Raw genomic sequence first — 10,097 nt, 5'->3', positions numbered from 1 at the left:
TAAATTACCTGTAAATAATATTGATCTAAAATTATTGCTCCAATTTTTTAAAAATTTGTTAACCCTGAAAAAGGCCTATTAAATGATTTGGAGTATGTTCATATATCTATTTGCGGGACGAGTATGTGTATACAAATGGAAGGATTGCATTTCAAACATATGCTTCAAAATATTTAATCGGCCCTTTTCAGAGTCAAAATATATTTAGAATATTAAAGCAATAATTTTGGATCAAAATTATTCGCGTGTAATCTAATCTATTTATTTTATTTTTAGATTCGTTGCTTCGATGACATCGATCAATTAAAAAATCTTCTCTTATTAAATACGTTGTATTAAAAATAACGATATATTTAGATATCATGTATAATTCTTGTAAAACCTTTGGCAAAATAATAAAATAGCGTACACGCTTAAATGTCACATATGTCATACGCACGCCGCCCCTGATTTAAATGTAATCTAAAGCACTTATTGTTAAAGTTAATTTAAGAATAAGTTAACTTAAAGTTGCTCTCATTTAAAAAATAATGACGCAATTTTGCCACAGAAAAAAATTGTTTGTTTTGATACGAACAATCATATTGTGCATTCTGCATCCGCGAATTTTGGTATCCTTAATATATATACAGGATGTCCCTGAGCACTCCATTATGCATTTGTGAGGAGGTACAGAAAGAGCGCAGTAAATTAAATAAAGAAGTCCTATTCCATGTAACAATTTTTCCAATAATAATAGAAATATTAATTATTACAATCGAACGAATGAAAGAAGCTAGTCGAGAGAAGTGATCGAGCGCTTCTCTCATCCGATTTTAATAATTAATATTTCTATTATTATTGTGAAAATCGTTAAACGGTATAGAACTTCTTTTTATTTAATTTACTACGTTCTATCTCCTCACATGTGCGTGATAGGAAGACCTTGAAAAATCACGGAGCAAATAGAGTTATTCCTTATTGAAATAAATTATTTGGAATAAATTAATTGGATTAAAAATCAAGTCGAAAAGTCCTGAACCATTTTTTTCTATAATGCTTAATAAAACAATAATTATTGAGTAAAATTGCGCCAATAAGTACCAACCTTTAGATAGGCGCACGTCCGTGTGCGTGAGCGCTCCGCCGTTTCGATTCTACGTTATACTGCTATCGTGCAATATTCTTATGTGTTGTAATAATATAAAAAACTTTAATTTGCATTAAAAATCATATTTCTTCCGTCAAAAGCGTTTCCTTAAAAAAATTTCGACAAGGCTAAAGGTCGGTGCTTATTGGCGTAACTTTACTCAATAATTACGCTTTATTAAGCACCATAGAAAAAAATCCGAAAAGTCCTGAACCGTAAAATATCTTGTAAAATATTCATTTCGATTATCTTACCTTAATAATTTTATGTACAAAATAATGAGAGGAATCGGTGTAATTGGTGTAAAGAAAAAACATAGTTGTTTTTAAGGAAAAAATATGTAATTTGCAATTAACAATTACATTTTTTTTTTAAACAACTGTATGTAATATGTGTTTTCTTTACACCAATTGATTCCTCTCATTATTTTGTACATAAAATTATTAAGGTAAGGTAATTAAAAAATGAATATTTTATTAGATATTTTATGGTTTATGCAAAATTAAGAAATGATTTCAAGCCTCATAATTCCGAAAGTACTTAATGAAAACTAACTTAATTATAGTGTTTTAGAAAGTTCTCGAGATAAGCTACACGAATATGTAATTATAAAAAATGGGGAGTTCTATTTAAGAAATTGACGGTGATTTTCACATGACTTTCAAATGACTCTCCCATGTCAAATCATTGCCACTAACTGATGGCCCCTTTCAAGCCATACAACTTTTGTCTGAAACATTTCTTTCTAAAGTGCATAGTTTATGAAATATTCGGCCGGTCCGGGACTTTTGAGACACTCTATATGTACATATGTGTGTGTGTGTGTGTGTGTGTGTGTGTGTGTGTGTGTGTGTGTGTGTGTGTGTGTGTGTGTGTGTGTACGTATATGAGTTTAGATGTCAATATACAATGACAACTGTCTATATTATTTAAATAATTACAATAATTACTTTTGGAAACACTTTATAAGAGATATTGATTAAATTTTATTATTATATTACTATACACACATTTGTTATGTACATACAGGATAAATCTAACATCGTCATAAATGAACAATCGGAAATAAGAAAGAAAGAAGTTAAATTTACTATTGGTATGATCGTAACGCACTCACCAAACTTATGTTTTTCTTCGTTTGAAGGAAATATTCCTCACGATGGCGTAATAATTGGTTGGCATTACAAATGTAAAGTTGAATTCGTACATGAGAATTTAAATTCTTTAATTCCGCATCTAAGCGAATGCCATGAAGATCAGTATTTATGTACATTTGAAACTTGTCAATCAAATAATTCCAAATTTATCTGTCAGCCGCACTATATAATTCTTGCAGAAAATAATATAATATGTTATGTACCACAAGGTATATATGAAATATTAGAGTAGCATTCTCTTTTATAAATTATATATATTTTATATAATTTTTCATCTCTTTAAACACGCACAATATAAAAAATATACTTCTTTTTATTTTAGATATGGTATCAAAATGTTCACCAAAGTGGATCAATAATATAGAGATAGGGCGATATTTTTCTAAATTTGAAGGCACTTATTACGTGCCAAATGAAAACTTGGCAAGGAATTATCCAACTGATATAACTGTTATGCACGAAATATTTTCTAATCAATAGTGTGTATAATAATATCCATAATTCATAATACATATACAGAGTGTTCTCGGTATCTTGGAACAAAGCCAAAAAACCATAAGTAGATCTCATGAAACTAAACTAAAAGATCTTTTATTATTTTACAAAAACCACGTAAAGCGCATGATGGCGAAAACGATCTCAATGTATGATTGATGATGACGCGATGCAGTAATTGGAGAGGGAAGGAGCGATAAGTGTGCAGGCGAAGTGAAGCGGTGAACAGACTCTTCGAAACATGATGACGACGCGCGCTTCTAGCCACACATATTGACCGATCTTTTTTAATTAATATCTTGAAATTTTACGTGGTTTTTGTAAAATAATAAAAGACTTTTTAGTTCAATTTAACGAGATCTATTTATGGCTTTATTTTGTTCCAAAATATCGGTAACATTCTGTATATATATAAAATTATGTATAGGATAAAGGTGCCTATTATAAGATAGGTGCCTATTATAAGATAGACTCCCAATATGAGATAGCGTCTTATTAACGATACTGTGCATTTGAAATATGTGGCACTTGCGTCATTTACTTCCTCGGATAAACAGATCCAATCGTGTATCAATGTGTGCCGGCCAACAACAGCGAACAGGCGAGGACACGCGGATTTGTCACGAAAGCAAAATCACAAATTTTTTCGCACTAGATTCAAGGTACGTTAAATTTTTATAAAATTTGTTTTGAAATATTGTTGTAAAATATTAATAAATTTGTCGCTAATGTAGTCTATTTTATGATACTAGTGCACATTATAGTGTTTTATAAGTAAAACAAAATGTTTTTTGTTAAATCTCACAATCAGTCAAATGGTAAGCTCCTAATAGGAGATATCGAAGGTCTCATAATATGAGATGTCTCATATTAGGAACCATTTCTTTGTAACGTAGATAATTGATTATTTGGAGATTATTTTATGTTTTTAGATGCCGCCATCAAAACGAAAAAGCTGGAATCCCAGCACCATGATTAAGACTGTTAATGCTGTCCGATCCAAGATGGGGTATTTAAAAGCGTCGAAAGAATTCGGTGTATCGCGCGGCACTTTGAAACGTTATGTAAAAAAAGAAGCTGAACCTGTCAAAACTTGTCAATATGAGAGTCTGTCTCATATTAGGTAAACTTAGTTTCATTTTTATTAACACCAAAAATAAAAGACATATAAATAAAAATAAATGTTTTTATTATTACCGGTCTTAATTTTAAACCTTTCACAGTATTATATCTTCAAAATCAACAATAAAATTTAAAAATATAGCTTTAATTATATTATTTATTAGACTTATATTTATAAACTCTTGTATCAAAATGTCAAAAAATATGAAGGAAGGTATTTATAATAAAACAAAAAACTATCCTTAGAAAAGAAAAATAATAATTCAGGATGTCTATGCAAAAATGCACAAAACCCAAATAGGTAAGCATCCTATTTTACCCGAGAACTTGGAAGCAGATCTAACAAATTACTGCAAGAAAAAATGGATAAAAGATTTTGCGGCTTACATTTAACAGATATTAAGCACATGGCATTTCAATTAGTCATTTCAAACAACATTAAACATCCTTTCAGTGAGTAAGGAATTTACTGGTAAAAAATGGTTTCGTGCATTTTTGCATCCTGAATCAATATTTTTCTGAAAAATTTAATGAGAAAAAGCATTTAATTTTTAACAATGATAAAAGATTCATTGATTTGTTTGTAAAAAGCAAGAAATACAAAAAACACCCAGAAATAATTTTCACTAGAGCAGATAAAGGAAACATTACTGTGGCTCTTAACAAAAATAAGTATGTTGACTTGATCAATAATATGCTAAGCGATGTTAGTACATACATAGAGGTTCAAAAAAATCTTTTTAAAAAAATAGAGCTGGAACTTAATAATATTGTAAAAATGTGGCTAAACAATGATTATATATCCAAACAACAATATTATATACTAAGATCAAGTGATGGCTTATTGCCAAAAATTTATGGTTTACCGAAAATCCACAAGCAAAATTTTTCTTTTCGCATCATTGTTTCGTCTATTAACAACCCGTTATACAACATAGCAAAATTTGTTCAAAAAATTCTTTTAAGCAGTCTTCCAACTGCCAGAAGTTCTGTAAAAAATAGTTACCAGCTCTATAACATTTTATCGAATACCATAATAGATGACAACCATATTCTGGTGTCATTGGATGTGATGTCCTTGTTTACTAATGTTCCTACTGAATTAGCAATTAGTGCCATTTCAAACAGATGGTCATATATAGAATAATTCACTAATTTACTGAAAAAAGAATTTTTAAGAATAGTCAAATTTATCCTCGACTCCACCTTTTTCAACTTCGACCGAAAGGTGTACAGGCAAATATTTGGAACTCCCATGGGATCCCCATTATTACCGATAGTGGCAGATTTAGTCTTACAGGACATTGAAAATAAAGTCTTATTTAAAATCGGTAAAAAAATCAAATTTTATTACCGTTATGTTGATGATATTTTGATGGCGTTGGATAGAGATGCATTCCAGAATGTGGTTGAAATTTTCAATTCCTTCCATAATAGATTGAGATTCACGGTTGAACCGGAACATGATAGAAGCATTAATTTTTTAGATCTCAAAATTTATATTAATAATAATAAGTTAATTTTAGATTGGTTTCATAAGGATACTTATTCAGGCAGATATCTCTTCTTTTTTTCTAATCATCCTACTTGTCACAAAATTGATACAATATATAGTTTAATTGATAAATCAATTCTGTTATCACATCCAACCTTCCATCGGAAGAACATCAATCTTAACATTAACATCTTATTAAATAATGGCTACCCTCTTCCGTTCATTTTCAAATACGTGTCCGTTAGAATAAAAAAACTTCTTTTTACTAAATCAAAAAATCATAATACGGATAACGGTTCAATTGATGTTGAGTCAAAGGATAAAAAATACATAGCTGTTTCTCACATAAGGTTTATCTGAAAGTGTTTGTAAAGTTTTTAACAACACGGAATATTCTACGGGTTTCAAATATTTCAACCGCTTGAACCATTTCATTAAGGTACACAAGGACACTACTCCAAAATTAAAAGAAAATAATGTGGTTTATAAAATTAATTGTAATGACTGTGACGCTTTTTATGTGGGACAGACAAAGAGACATCTTGAGACTAGATTAAAGGAACATAAGAATAATGTTAGACAGCCTTTCAAACCATCGGTCATCACTGACCACATTATTAATGAAAATCATTCCATAGGAGGGGACGAAATTAAAATACTTGACCATGAGCCCCATTACTTTAAAAGATTGATCTCGGAAATGATTTTTATCAAAAAACAAAAAAATAGATTAAATAAAATTGAGGACTTATCAGCTTTAAATAATATGTATTTTCCGTTATTGGATTCCTTATGATGGTTTGTTTGTCTCACGTTGTACTTGTTGTTCTTGGTCTATTTATATTGCGGTGAGAATAACGTATCTTCTCATTGTCTTACTATCTGCCGTTGTCGCAACAATGTTTTTTAATTTTAATACTAAAACTCGAGTCTGTGTGGAGGTTTCAAATTTTAGGAGATTTGGTAAGATTTTTTACTAATGATTTATTTTAATTGTAACGGTTCTTTACTTTTTGCGCAATTTTTTCTTTATTCATTCTTTTATGTTTTATATGTGTAATTTTATGTATGTAATTTTTATCAGAAACCAAGCTGTCACACAACACACGTTGACTTCCTATATTCGAAATGCAATCACCATATTTTGAATTTTAACACTTCGTGACTAAAGAAATGCAAGCAAGCATCGAAACGTCTCACTTTTAGTCGTTCTCTTAATAAATGCGACTTATCGACATTTTTCTACTTTTTTGTTTTTTTAACTGATCTATCATCCGCAGTTCAGCTTGTATTAGGCTGATTATTGTATCTATGGTTTTCTAATTCAATATTTTTCTTTTCTAAGAATAGTTTTTTGTTTGATTTAAGGTATAAATACCTTCCTTCATATTTTTTGACATTTTGATACAAGAGTTTATAAATATAAGTCTAATAAATAATATAATTAAAGCTATATTTTTAAATTTTATTATTGATTCTGAAGATATAATACTGTGAAAGGTTTAAAATTAAGACTGGTAATAATAAAAACATTTATTTTTATTTATATGTCTTTTATTTTTGGTGTTAATAAAAATGAAACTAAGATTACCTAATATGAGAGTATCTCATATTAGGATCAGCTAGTAGCTATTTCTTATTAGGAGACCTTTTGATTTTGATACAAAAACTGACTTATTTTAAACCTATGTATATTAAAATTCCAACGAGATATAACTTATTGAAGTAGAATTCCTAAACTACATAAAATGACGATTAAAAACAGTATATAAATACTTTTCTAATTGCATATATTTTGGAAATAATTAAGAAAATGTAAATGGTATTTTATAATAGGCATCTTTACCCTAAGCTTTGTCAAGTAAATCTAATTAAAAAGATTAAAACTAAACTAAGTAAATACAAAAACTTGAACTGGTCGCATAACTTATATATTTTTATTAACATATTAAGAATAATTTCTGACAATAATTTGCAAATTTTAATTTTAAACATATAATTTGTTAATCTTGATTTTTAAATACTTATAATATTTACTAATTATAAAAATTTATGAGTTACAATGCGATCCAGGCACGCCAAGTTTTTGTTTGTCATTTTAAACTCAATTCGTTTAGTTCAAAGCCTAATTTCAAAACAACAATGTCAAATATTTCGATCAATTTAGCACTTTTAAATTCAAAATTAGCAATCTATGTAGTAGACGTAGACTAAAGAAGGTCAGAAAGACCTTAAGAACGGTTACAAGTTGTTTAAAAAACGCAAGAACAATGGTCGACATTAAAAAAAGTGGAAAGTGAGTAGTGATTGTTATTAGAAATAAGAAATTTAAGTCTGCAGAGAATAATTCTATGTATGAAAGGAATAGGATAAGAATTTTCAAAAAGGATATTAATGATATAAGAAAGATTTTTTCGTGAAATTTTGGATAGAAGACTTTATCCACAAAACTCATGACAATGCCAATCTTATGGGCAATGGAATAGTAGGAAAAGAAATTAAGAAATCTTTCCGAGAAAATAAATTTACGAAACCAATCAAATTCTAAACGATTTTCATTCACAATAAGTGATATGTCCAAAAAATTAATAGTATTATTGTCCGAAAATTCTATCGTAAATTGTAATCTTTTATGAACAGAATTAAGAACTTTTAAAATAGAAAAAAAATGTAAAGAAGAAGCCGCCAATATGATATCGTCGACATATCTAAAATAAAAAGGAGGGACTGGGAGAAAAGAAATGGCTCTATCTTCACATTGAAATGTTTTATATAATAAATTTTGATGTGTTTTGTACACGTAAGAATTAAAAAAAGATTTTCTTACAAGCAGAAATTGTTAGCTGCCTTTGTGATGCAACTTTAAAAAGTCCTATAACTAAAAAGTTTTAAGACATTACTAAATGTAAAATTTTTAAAAACTTGTAAAATAAACCAAGAAAATTGCCAATTAAAAGTCGAAAAGTCTGGATAAAGAGAAATGAAAATGAACAACCAAAGAGAGAGCGTTGTAAATTTAAAATAATTGTCTTACATTAGTTTCAGGAAAACTTTACTGATATTACGTTCAGATTTAAGGAAAGAGATAAGTTAATGAAAGAACATTATTGTGCTACGTGAGACATGACATGTGAGGTACCGCTGTAGTAACCCAATGATGTAATTTCCCACATTAATACCCCAAATGAACAAACATCGCTTAGAGAAGTAAATATTCCGATCACCAAAGATTCCGGTGCCACCCAACGAACAGGAAACTAACCTTCTCTTTTTTAAAACATGATTCAAACTAAAACCTAATTTTCTGATTCAAATTGTTCATTTATAGAATGTGTGCAAAATGAAAAATGTTCATTCATCTCTTGCTTTATATAAATGAAAATAATTTATTTATATTTAATATTATTCAAAAAGAAAATGTACAATATTATTATGATAAAAAATAAAAAGCAGTTTTAAATGAATTCGCTTTTTTAATAATTAATTTTTTAAATAATTATATTTACCTTGCGATAATAATCATCCTTGTGAATATCTTTAGCTAGATAAAATCTCCAATTTTGATGACACAATTCTCGCAATTTCTCCAAGATACTAAGCAATTACGACACGCTAGATCTCTATGTACGAAACGCAATTCTTCTAAGTAGCAACAGTCTCGCGCAACATCTTCGCACATGGCGAACAAATCCTGCAAACGCAGAGCATGCGAATCTGACAGTTTGCAAATTTCGACAATCTCTTAAATATTTTAACAGATTACCAGTTTCCATCAATTCCAACACTAGTAACAGCGAATCTTCATTTAAACAAACGGCCAACAATCTTAATACATGTTTATGTCGAAAGTGTTCATAAGTCTGACTTCTTCTAAAAATTTCTTCTTCTCATCAGAAGAAACATCTTTTCAAAGCATTTTTATTGCAGCGGATATCTCTGTGCCCGATCTTTCTTACCGTAAGTTCTTTACATTTCCTTGAAACATCTGCGAAATAGTTTACACAAATTTGCTTCCATATTTTATTAAAAAATGTATAGTTTAATATCAAGTAACATCATACTTTATATTAAATAATTCAAAATACATAATAAAGTGCATGTATGTTGTCTCGTCTAAATTTTATATTATAATCTATAATAAAAATTTATGTAATTTATGTTTTTATTAGGAAATGTATGTGTTGTTGATCTAGAAATTAATATCGTGAAAAAATTAATTTTTTTGAATGCACCGCTAACAAGAGGTTTTGTTAGTGTAATTTGTTTGCGTTTGATTTCGGTGATTGCATATTTATCCAGATTATAATGTAACATAGGACTATAAATCTTATTGAATTGAGTGTTTCAACAAGCTACTTCAATAGCTATGTTATAATCTGAAGAACTATAACTTTATTTTATTGTTAATATAAATTTAAAACGAGATAGAACGTTTAGCGAACCACACGCGAATTCGCCGAAAACGCGAAAGTGCAAGCAAAGAGTTTCAACTTTTGAAACGCCTTTGCTTGCTTAACAATAAGATTTGATCGTCACAAAAGTTCATCATGACATTATATAGTCATGTTGCTAGGTGATCTTCTCTCAAATTTCGCTAAAAACGAGTGAATAAAAAAGGCGGCACGCGGACAGTCGTTAATAAATATTAATCAATTACCAGTGCATAGAAGGGCTAGTCGTTATTTAACGCGTCAATTAT

The sequence above is a fragment of the Camponotus floridanus genome, unplaced genomic scaffold (assembly GCF_003227725.1).
Source record: "Camponotus floridanus strain SB8 unplaced genomic scaffold, Cflo_v7.5 scaffold194, whole genome shotgun sequence".
Classification (NCBI taxonomy): Eukaryota; Metazoa; Arthropoda; class Insecta; order Hymenoptera; family Formicidae; genus Camponotus; species Camponotus floridanus.
The sequence above is the reverse complement of the archived record's forward strand: the minus strand, read 5'-3'. Positions refer to the sequence as shown.